At 39.5% G+C, this 11,763-nt stretch overlaps 1 long non-coding RNA gene across 1 annotated transcript in view; it reads left to right on the top strand.

Moving 5' to 3' along the window:
* Positions 1–58: 58 nt before the first annotated feature.
* The window catches only part of LOC309815528, a 460,183-nt gene continuing 448,478 nt past the window's right edge, over positions 59–11,763 (top strand). Inside the window, exon 1 of the long non-coding RNA XR_014295889.1 lies at positions 59–92. This is a non-coding gene — a long non-coding RNA (uncharacterized lncRNA). The remainder of the gene's footprint in view (positions 93–11,763) is intronic.

Below are 11,763 nucleotides of genomic sequence, written 5' to 3'. Positions count from 1 at the left end.
AAATGCTGGAGAGAGTGTGGAGAGAAGGGAACCCTCTTGCACTGTTGGTGGGAATGTAAATTGATACAGCCACTATGGAGAACAGTATGGAGGTTCCTTAAAGAACTAAAAATAAAGCTACCATATGACCCAGCAATCCCACTACTGGGCATATACCCTGAGAAAACCCTAATTCAAAAAAAAAAAAAAAAGTCATGTACCACCATGTCCATTGCAGCTCTATTTACAATAGCCAGGACATGGAACAACCTAAGCATCCATCGACAGATGAATGGATAAAGATGTGGCACATACATACAATGGAATATTACTCAGCCATAAAAGGAAATGAAACTGAGTTATTTGTAGTGAGGTGGATGGACCTAGAGTCTGTCATACAGAGTGAAGTAAGTCACAAAGAGAAAGCCAAATACTGTATGCTAACACATATATAGGGAATCTAAAAAAGAAAAACAAAATGGTTCTGAAGAATCTAGGGGCAAGACAGGAATAAAGACACAGACCTACTAGAGAATGGACTTGAGGATATGGGGAGGGGTAAGGGTAAGATGAGACAAAGTGAGAGAGTGGCATGGACATATATACACTACCAAACGTAAAATAGATAGCTAGTGGGAAGCAGCCGCATAGCACAGGGAGATCAGCTCGGTGCTCTGTGACCACCTAGAGGGGTGGGATAGGGAGGGTGGGAGGGAGACGCAAGAGGGAGGAGATATGGGGATATATGTATACATATATCTGATTCATTTTGTTATAAAGCAGAAACTAACACACCATTGTAAAGCAATTATACTCCAATAAAGATGTTAAAAAACAAAAAAAGAAAGATTAGGTCATGAGCCCACTTGACTGGGATTAGTGTCCTTATAAAACAGGCCTCAGAAAGTTAGCCTCATTCCATGTGAGGACTCAGCAAGAAGTTGGCAGTCTGAAATACTTAAGAGGGCTCCAGAACTTAAGAGCCTCCAGAATAGTGAGAAATCAATTTAAGTTGTTTATAAGCTACCAAGTATGATATTTTGTTATAGCAGCCCAGACAGACTAATGTTATTGAAATTGGGGGTCTGGCTGCTCGCTGCTCAAAAGCCAATAAAGAGGCAAAGTTGGTGGAAAGGAAAGCTTCTGTAGTTCAGATGTCGGCAAGAGCTTTTATTGATGGAGAGAGGGGGCTACATACAGAAACAGCACAGTAAGCTCTGACAGTCAACAGAATTGTGGCAGCTTATGTCATGGCTACAGTCTGGTCATCACCCAATTAACTTCTTCCACCTGGTGGGGATTTCAGTATCTATACGACAGCTCACAGGATGTGGCTTGGAATATATCTATAGCCCTTGAAGAGGAACTAAAGGTCCTTGACTATGCTTAATGACTAAAGTATTATTATTTAGTCTTGTTGGACTGTTTTCCTTTGTTTCTGCATTTTCTCACTTCTCTGATTAAACTTCTTCTTTAGCTAAAGTTTTTCCACAGACAAAAGGCAGGCTGAGGATGTGGGGGCAAGGACCACAGGATCCTGTTCCATTTCATAAACTAGGCAGAGGAACTTGGTTTTAGTTTCCATTTTTATTTCAATTTTTCCCAGCTCTTTGAGGGAATGGGACGATGACCGCTCTGGCTAGTTTCTGCTGAAATGGGGGGTAGTGCTGCCTAATTTGGGGAATGCACACTGAGTTGGAACAAATCTCAAGTTCCAAGCTTAGTATCAATATTTTCTATTCTGAAAACATTACCTCTCTCTTCGATTACTTTGTCATAGTACCTAGACAAACATTTGAAAATGAGTTGACCTATTACAATGAGAATAATAATCAAAATTCATCTTTGTATTGTTCTTTGAATTTCTTTTTTCTTATTGGTTAAAGCAGGTGTGCAATGTATGCTTAATAGGCCACAAACAGGATGCTTTCGTTAGCCTAAAGTTCAAATTAAATCATGTATAAGCCAGAATGACTTCCCCATACCTCAATATGTGAAAATTTCATCCATCATTTTCCCCTTTTAATTGTAAATCTTTTCATAGAAAGCACTGATAATTAATATATTTTCCCAGCATTGCCAGAGTGGCTCAGCTTCCACTCAGTGGCTCCGTTCATGTCCGTCAGTACTAGGCCTACTTATTTGTTTATATGTTTGCCTAGTCATCTATTTTGGGGAAAAACTAATCAGACATAATATACAAGTATAAAGAGGTATGCTGATAGGGGAACATTTTATAGGCTATACATTTTATCAGTTATACCCAATTGTCACACAGACTTTGTACATGTGCTTCAAGTAGTAAACTTAAAGCCAGCAGTGATACACATCATAAGTAGTTATATTCTGTGACAACTTCAGTAGACAATTTTTTCATCTGGAACATTGGAGTCAAAAGTATGGTTAGAAGTAAAACAATAGCTTTCCATTAGAGTTCTTTAAATTTCTTACTAATATTTTTCTCTGAGATGCCTCAGGGGCCCTCTGGAAAACTCAGTTAGCTAGAGAAAGAAACTTACAATCTGTTATCAAAAGCAGCTCAGTATTCCAGGAAAACTTTGTTTTCTTCCCATAGAGAGAAAACCAAATTCAGTCTTGCATCAGTTTACTGCTAGTAACAAAATTCATTTACCTAATTAAATTCAATCTAATCTTAATCCTGACAACATACAAAGTTCTTTTCTCAAATTCCTTTTTCACAAACATTTTATTGCTTTCTGGATCCATATTAACTTGTGCCTTATTTTCTCCATACAAAAGTAACCAGACCTAGGACAAAATTATTCTCCTTCTTTTCCCCCTCAACAAAAATGTCTCCAGTCTTTATATCTTCTCTTGCCGGCAAAACATGTCCTATTTGCTTTACATACAGAAATGCTTCCCTTATCATTTTTATGTATTACAAATTTTAATCCTTGAAAACCTTAACAAAACCAAGAAACAAGTAATTGAACTGTCATACCAGCATTTTTTGATTGGCAAACTTAAGAACATATTTTATAACCTTTAAAAACGTACATTTTTCTCATAGCACAATATCTCTTTTTAATGTGATACAAGATACATGTTTAATAAACCCAAACCCTCTTTCTTCTTCTTCTTTTTTTTTTTTTTCTGGCTTGAATTTCTACTAATTAACCCAAGGTTGAAGTCTCAGGGTCTCAGGCAAAGTGGGTTGTGTTTGTATTTCAAGGACATGATGAGAGTTAACTTTAAGCTTTCTCCTAGGAATATTTTTATTCTCTCAGAGTCAGAATTCTGCAAAAAGTATTTTATCAAGCTGGCTTTTTATAACTGCATATGCAAAAAGAACCAGTTTTGGAGTTTCAAAAGAGTTTCATTTTAACCAATTTTCTCTGGAGTTGGAAGGATAATGTTGGTGGCCACACAGTGCTTAAACAAATTATCTTCCTTTTTCTTTAGTCATAGTTTCATAGCTAAAATCTTTCTCATGAACAGAACCTGAATTTCTCATTTTACAAAATACAACAAGAATACCAACCACACAAACGGAATACACATTGACACACCAGAAGACAGAAGTGTCTCAAGTCCTCTAAGACAGTGGTACCCAACCTTTTTGGCACAAGGGACTGGTTTCCTGGAAGACAATTTTTACGCGGGCGGGGCGGGGGTGGGCAGGAGAGGGGGGTGTGGGTAAGGTTCAGACAGAAACGCGAGTGACAGGGAGCAGCGGATGAAGCTTCTCTCACTTGCCCTACACTCACCTCCTGCTCTGCAGCCCGGTTCCTAACAGGCTGCGGCCCGGTACTGGTCTGTGGCCCGGGGCTTGGGGACCCCTGCTCTAAGAGGAGTCCCAAACAAACACCTCCCCAACACAAATGGCCTTCAAGGTCAGACACACGTCAGAACCAATTGGCAAAATGCCCAAATAGCAGTTCAGTGCTCACAAATGGCCCTCAACGTCAGACACAGTCAGAAGCAATTGGCAAAATGCCGAAATGACACTCAGGGCTCAAAAGTGAAGTTTGCCCGGATGTACACCGGTGGACTTACTCGGTCTTGGAGCTCATCAGCTGGTCCAGATGCACGTTTCCGTTCCACCAAGGAAAAGTGTAAGTTGGCAACCAGTGCCGAGCAAGGGAGAAACGGAGAATCCCGGAAACAAATGGTTTCAGCAGCTCCTACGAATGTCCCCCAAAATCTCCTTCTTGGGGCTAGCTAGCCACGAGCAGCGGACTCCTCGCGGCCATCCAGTCCAGGCGTGTCGTCATGGCTGCGGCTCTACTCGGGAAAACCCCGGGGAGCCAGACGTCATGAGAGCGCTGCAGCCCCACGTTGGGCTCAAAAGCTGTTCCTGAAAGTTGGGTCCGGCTGCTCGCTGCTCAAAAGCCAATAAAGAGGCAAAGTTGGTGGAAAGGAAAGCTTCTGTAGTTCAGATGTCGGCAAGAGCTTTTATCGATGGAGAGAGGGGGCTACATACAGAAACAGCACAGTAAGCTCTGACAGCCATCAGAATCCTGGCAGCTTATGTCATGGCTGCAGTCTGGTCATCATGTAGTTAACCGCTTCCACCTGGTGAGGGGTTTCAGCATCTATGAGACAGCTCACAGGATGTGGCTCGGAATATTATCTATAGCCCTTGAAGAGGAACTAAAGGCCCTTGACTTTGCTTAATGACTAAAGTATTGTTATTTAGCCTTGTTGGACTGTTTTCCCTTGTTTCTGCATTTTCTCACTTCTCTGATTAAACTTCTTCTTTAGCTAAAGTTTTTCCACAGACAAAAGGCAGGCTGAGGACATGCGGGGCAGGGACCATAGGGTTCTGTTCTGTTTCACTAAGACAGAAACCAAGATCTGGGTGAGAGCTGTGTTTATTGCTACTGGGGTGTCACTGCTTCTACACTCTCTCATTGACAGAGCATAGAAATACATGTGTGTATACTAATCCGTGTATATACACGTATTAATAAACTTCTCTATACATAACCATCTGTATTTATATTATTCTAAATATTAGTTTATACTGGCATCTCCAACTCTATTTCATCACTATCACATGGATCATTGTAGCCTCCTCTCCTTGTTTATCAGTAATCTCCCATTCCAACAGTGAAAAACCGGCTTCCCCCATCTGCCATACATTTACCCAATTGTCTAATTCCAGTATATACTTATAGCAGTACCAGGATTGTTAATACTTACCCCCAGGGGAAACAACTTTGTCAACTGGACTATAGTGTTCATGTAAGTTTCTTCTGCTCTTAGTTTTACAAATTCCTTTTCGTTTCTAAAGTTACTTAGGTCAGCAATTCCCTCCCCTCCCGCCTGCCCCCAGCAAAACCATCCCCTTCAGTGGTGTGGTTTCACATGCATTTGTAATACAATTAGATCCTCTGGCCAAAATCTGTATTCCCTTTTGGGATCCCCTGGCCTCCTAGATGATTTCTTAAAATTTGCATACATTAAACTGTACAGTTAGAAAATTAAAAAGTGAAAATATATAAGCTAAGTGATCAACTCATGCAATTAAATGCAAAGAAAGCAGGAGGAAAGCAATAGAGATAACATTAGAAATTAACAAAACATAAAACAAATAAACTATTTAAAAGAGTAATAAAACCAAAAGCTGCTTTCTTTGAGAAAAATGAAACAATTGACAAGCTCTTGGGAAGATTTAAGAAAATAAGACACAAATAATTTAAAAATAATAAAGGAAATAAAATTAAAAGTATGTAAAATACTTAAAGAACATAATACTATGAATAAATTTGGAGCAGTGCATTTGAAAATTTAAGTAAAATGACAAATTTTAAAGAAAATATAAATTAAATTTTTGATTTAAGATAAAATAGAAAACTTGAGAGAATACTATCAGTAAATAAATAGAATAGTCACAATGCTCCAAAGGATAATAGAACCAGATGGTTCACAGGTGTGTTTTATCAAATATTCAAGAAGTCAATAACTCCTACTAGTATACAAATTGTTTCTGAGGATAGAGAGAGAAGGAAAGCTTTCCAATCAATTTTGTGAAGCAAAGAAAACCTTTACAAGAAAACTAGACAAAGGCAGTCTGAGAAAGAAAAATTAGAAGACATTCTCATTCTGGGACATGAAAGCATAAATCCAAGAGAAATACTTTATGGTTATAGTCTATATATGGTTTTGTAAATAGCTTTATATTCTCTGTGTATTTATATAAAATATACATAATTTTTGTAAATACATATAAAATCAGGACTTGTACAACAAACCAGATGTTGGCATTAACTTTGTATTTTATCTTACCCAAAATGCAGATGCAATAATCATTTTTATTATATAGTGTTTAAAAGTACTTTCCAATTCTTAGTTCAGTCCTCTATAGATCCCTTGAGAGTAGTTTCATTTTACTTTTTTATGGTTACTTCATTTAACCTGAATTTGTAATGAGCATGAAATGGGAATTTTAAAGGTATTTGCCCAAGCTCTTGTCAGAGAAGAGTGTCATGACATTTAACCCCGAGAGGCTCCAGATACTGAAACAGTCTCTGCCCTCGTTGGTGCCTGCCATTCAGCCCCCTACCTGAATGCTCCAAAGAGCTGCCTGCAAAGGAGAAAGCCTCAAGGTGGCTTGAGGATGTGTGTCGTTTTCATCTCTGACAGAATTCTTTGGGAGCACTGGGTGAATAGATAAGAGACGTTCCTTCCTCACTATTCTCACCCCTCCCGGGAAACTGATTACGATCCAAGACACATGTAGACTGAAGAACTGCTTTGATTGAAAGGACTTGGTTCCTTGCTCTCATGGTATTAAGTGGCTGGGGTGGGGTAGAGGTTTATGAGGGTGATCATAAAAGAGAAGCCAGGGAATGACCTGCTTTTAACCCAACCTCTGTGTCACGTGGACTCAGGGACAATTTCTACGTAGAATCTCAGCTTTCCTTGCCAATGTCAACTTGAGTAGTGTGGATCAGAAACACAGATCCTCCCAAGGGTGTTAAATATAAATGTGAGTATAACAATCATGTCAACTGGGCTTTAGAAACATTTCCTTTGAACTTACATTTGAATATATTTGCCTGATTGTGGGTATCATGTGTGCATGAACCCCTAAGCAGTATCCCACATGGTGAGTGAGCACTCCCACAGAGATATCGACAAGGCTGAAGATGAAAACAAGGTCTGGAAGTAGTTTACTTGTGCTAAAAAAATGTATTCTGGGCTTCCCTGGTGACGCAGTTGTTGAGAGTCCGCCTGCCAATGCAGGCGACACGGGTTCGTGCCCCGGTCCGGGAAGATCCCACGTGCCACGGAGCGGCTGGGCCCGTGAGCCATGGCCGCTGAGCCTGCGCGTCCGGAGCCTGTGCTCCGCAATGGGAGAGGCCACAACAGTGAGAGGCCCGCATACCGCAAAACAAACAAACAAAAATGTATTCTGATACTTGTTCAGATAGTAGGGTGGACTGTTGCAGTAGGTGTAGGGGCTACTGCAATGGGGTTTTGCAGCAAGGAGAGACTGGGCTTAACTCAGGATACAACAAAGAAAAGTAGGGATTTACAGCCAAAGAGCAGGGTGGGAGGAGGGGGTCAGTGGATGAAAAATTATGATGAGAGTATGGTGATACTTGCTAAACTGACCTAATGGGATTCTTGCTGAAGGCAGGCTGGGGTGATATGATATTATCTGGGGATGGTGGTAGGGGATGAGGAATTTGGCCAGATGTCCAGAGTCATCAGATTCCAGGGTGGGGGATTTGGGCTAAACTGACTTAGCAGGATTCTTGCTAAAACTGGGCTATGCAGGCCCTCCCAGGATGGACACTGAAGATCCAAGCCTAGGCAGCTCAGACCAGCCTGACTACAGGTCAAGGAGAGAGTCTGTCACTTGTTGGGAGAGGACACCCGTATGCAACAATGAACACAGGAGAGGTCAGTGATGGTTCAGTCCTGAATTTGAGGATGGTTTAACAATGATAGAGACCATCATTGTGTGTTCATATTGATACACATTTTACATATCTGAGGAGAATGGGAAGAAAGGATGTTTAGAAAAGAATGGGATCGGGCTTCCCTGGTGGCGCAGTGGTTGAGAGTCCGCCTGCCGATGCAGGGGACACGGGTTCATGCCCCGGTCCGGGAAGGTCCCACATGCCGCGGAGCGGCTGGGCCCGTGAGCCATGGCCGCTGAGCCTGCGTGTCCGGAGCCTGTGCTCCGCGACGGGAGAGGCCACAACAGTGAGAGGCCCGCGTACCACAAAAAAAAAAAAAAAAAAAAAAAAGAAAAGCAAAGAAAAGAAAAGAATGGGATCAAGCTGACATGGGATGTGGGCCCAAATATCAAATTCAATGAAAAAAGCCAGTTACAAAACTGTGTGTTTAGTATAATTCCATATTTTGTAAAAATGAATGGTAATAATAAATAGTTTATATACAGGGAAGGAAAAAGTTTTGGAATGTAAACAGAATTGTTAAAAATAGTTTTCATTGGGGAATAGAATTAGAGTGAAGGTTCAAGTTTCATGGTATAGGTTTGAGTAATTTTTTAGTTGTTGTAGTTTTCTTTTTATAACAAACACTACCTTAGCAATTAGGAAAAAAATATTTTTTAAACGGGGGAGGGGCTAAAGGGGCAACAGAGCCCTCATCTCTCCTTAGCACTGTCTAGGAAAGAGTTCAACCAAAGAAGTCATATCAACTAACTCACTGACCCCAAAGGTGATACTCGAATCCTGTTGTCAGCTGCTCTTCCCCCAGGCAGGACACAGAGTTCACCAGCTTTCAGCCTGAAACTCAGGCAGTGGCTGTGTGAGCTTCTTAAATGCCAGGTACATAGGAAAAATTTGTATGGGAACAAAGGTATAAGAGAGCGAATCAGGAGAATGTCAATATCAAATACTCAATGTGCCAACAAAGTAAGTCCTTAGTAGAATGAGCACAGGTCCAGCAAACTTTAAAAGTAAATCTGTGTCAGTGGGTCCCACAGGAAGTCAGAGCCTCTTTCCCAAAGGCAGGAAATGAGAATCACCCCTTCCAGCATTGGCTTTACCTATAACCCTGGATTTGACACTGAGTTGTACCCCTTATTAGCTGTGTGATATGGGGGAAGTTACTTAACCTCTCTGACCCTTGGTTTCTTCATCAGTAAAATGTGGAATAATAGTATCTACCTAATAAGACTGTTGTGTGGATTATCACAATATGCCTCAGCTCGGGGGCTGGCATATAAATGAAGGCCCAGTAAGTATCTGCAATTAAAAAACCTATAACAAAAGAAAGTAAATATGTACAAAACAAAATCCCAAACAACCACAGATAACTCTATATGCTAAAACACAAAAGCATTAAATAAAGGTTTATTGGCATCATATTACAGACACATTTTATCTTATGCAAGCATTACAGCAAATTCTGTATAGTGAGATATATAAACAAATAGAAAGAAAGGTTGTTGTGATATAGTATAAGACATCATTAGATGGAGAAATCCTACACAGTAAAAGGAACTTAGTGATCCTTCGTGAATTATTTCTCTTTTGTCTCTAGCTCTTCATATTTATCCATGTCAAAGATAATTTGTTGATAAATGTCCAGGCCAACCTTTGAATATGTTTTAAATTTTACCCATTTTTATCAATTGTCTCCTCATGTATTCTATTCTGTAAGTTCACTAATAAGCACTAGAGCTCACACCACACAAATGGAAATAGAAAGATGCATACATTTGGAGCCAGATGTATCCATTTTTTTCTTTTTTTTTTCTTTCAGATGTATCCATTTTTTATTCAATTTGTGACCTTGAGCACATTATGTAATTTCTTTGTTCTTTGGGATCTTTGTCTGTTCAATGAGACTGCAATAATGTCTTCATCTCAGAGTTGTTATGGGGACTAAGTAATTGTATCTCACATGGCTGGCACTCAGTATGTGCTTAAAGGTTGTTAGTTTCCCTGCTTTACCAAAAGGAATCTTAAGAGATCATTACCCTTCTCATTTTACAAATGAGAAAGCTCAAGACCACAGAAGTTAAAAAAAACCTCACATCCTGAGTCCCATTTCTACACTCTTTCCACTGCTGTCCTTTCTCTTATTAGCTTGTTTATCTTCAACAGAGAAGAGAAAACTCAGTGGAATCAAAAAGTATTGTTTTCCTTTTTTTAATATAGGTAAGCCACCAAGAGACTTTTAAAGGAGGAGTAAGTTTTATGAAAGCTAATAAGTAGTCTAAGAACCATTTTAAATCCTCAGAGATATTAAAAACAGAAGTTCTGTTTTTCCAAGATTTCCATGGCAGAACATAAGTATTCTGTATGCTTTGGCACCAAAAACTCCAGCACTGACTATTTATCTGCACATTTGAACTCAGGCCTTTGGAATGCTTGCCCATCGAATCGGCAAAGGAATTGGAGTTCAGTATTCAGAGCAGTGAAGTTTGCTCAGCACACAGCTGTATTTGAAGCCCAGCTCTCTTCCATTAGTCAACAGAACTTGCACAAAATGCAAATAATTTAAATGTAAGTGCTGGGATCTTACCCTGCTTTCATATCTTTGTCATCTTTTTCCATACCTGAAGATCACCTGTGGATAAGTCAAGAGAACCCGTGATCATGTGCATGATGGAAAAAGTCAAAATTGGGCAACCTGTAATTTAGACCTTGGCCTCTTTATTTGAGGAAGAATGGCAAGCTTTATTTGGCAGGAAGGAGATATTCAATACTACCATTAAAAATAGCTAAAAGAGTCTGTTATTTCTTTAAAAACATGTTTTTAAAATGACATTTTACCATAGTAAAATTGGTTGAATTTTATTTGGTTATTTAAAAAATATATGTACCTTTATTTGTCTCTCTCAGCTGTTTCACTTGCCTCTTTGCTGGTCTCAAGTAAAGTTCTTACTACATCCAGAAGCACCAGGAAACTTTAAATGTCACTAAGGCTACTTGTGGCTGCTCTGATACTTGGAAACACAGCCATTGGAAATGGGCCATATTTGTGACTACGCCAGTTGCTCTTAGCAAATTGCTCACACAGCAAACTATATCTGTGGTTATAACTCTTAAATATTTCAGCCACAATCCAGGTATTTTGTGCCACAGAAGGGCACAAAATTGGTCAGTCAAATGCAGAGGCCTGTGTGACATCTCTGTGGCTTTTGAGGGTAACAAACTGCTTCCCAAAACTGCTGGTTGATTTGGCATTGGGGAAATTTTCCAACCTGCATGGTAAAAGTAGCAATATGTTAATTCTATTTAATAGGTCAGAGTTCATTTTATAGGAGGGATGAGACTGAACAGTCAAACCTCTAACCCTGCTATGTATTAACGTACTTAGTTCTGTTTATTACAAATAATTTTTCTCAGAAGCAAAATCCTGTCAGAATTATAATTAAATACGGACATTTGGGAGTCTTGTCAAGTGTATCTTAAAACAACTGTTTATATAATTCTGTGCTGCCTTATTTACACAATGTAGAAAGATTATACCAAGGGCTAAACTATAGACAAGAAATGGATATTTGCTCCTTTCCAAATTATGACAATTTGATTGGATATTAATATTGGCAAGTATTTACACAAGCAGAAAGAGACTGGAAACATTTTGAAATTGCTTCTTAAAGCTCACTTTCTGACAATAACACCGAACTCAAAAACAAAGCAACGCATTCATCGCTTCTCTTAGTTGTAAGATGGTTATTATTATTTTTTTTTACTGTTCTGTCTGGATCTCATCACCCATAACAAGAACCCATCTGCTGTAACTTCTTTGTTTTACACCTTAGTCTCAATTCATAAAATTATTTCAAATTCTGAAGTCTTGGGACATGTCCACATCCTGGGAGCC

This window comes from Mesoplodon mirus (assembly GCF_964341445.2).
Source record: "Mesoplodon mirus genome assembly, chromosome: 2".
In the NCBI taxonomy this organism is placed as follows: Eukaryota; Metazoa; Chordata; class Mammalia; order Artiodactyla; family Ziphiidae; genus Mesoplodon; species Mesoplodon mirus.
This window is presented reverse-complemented; position numbering and strand designations above follow the sequence as displayed.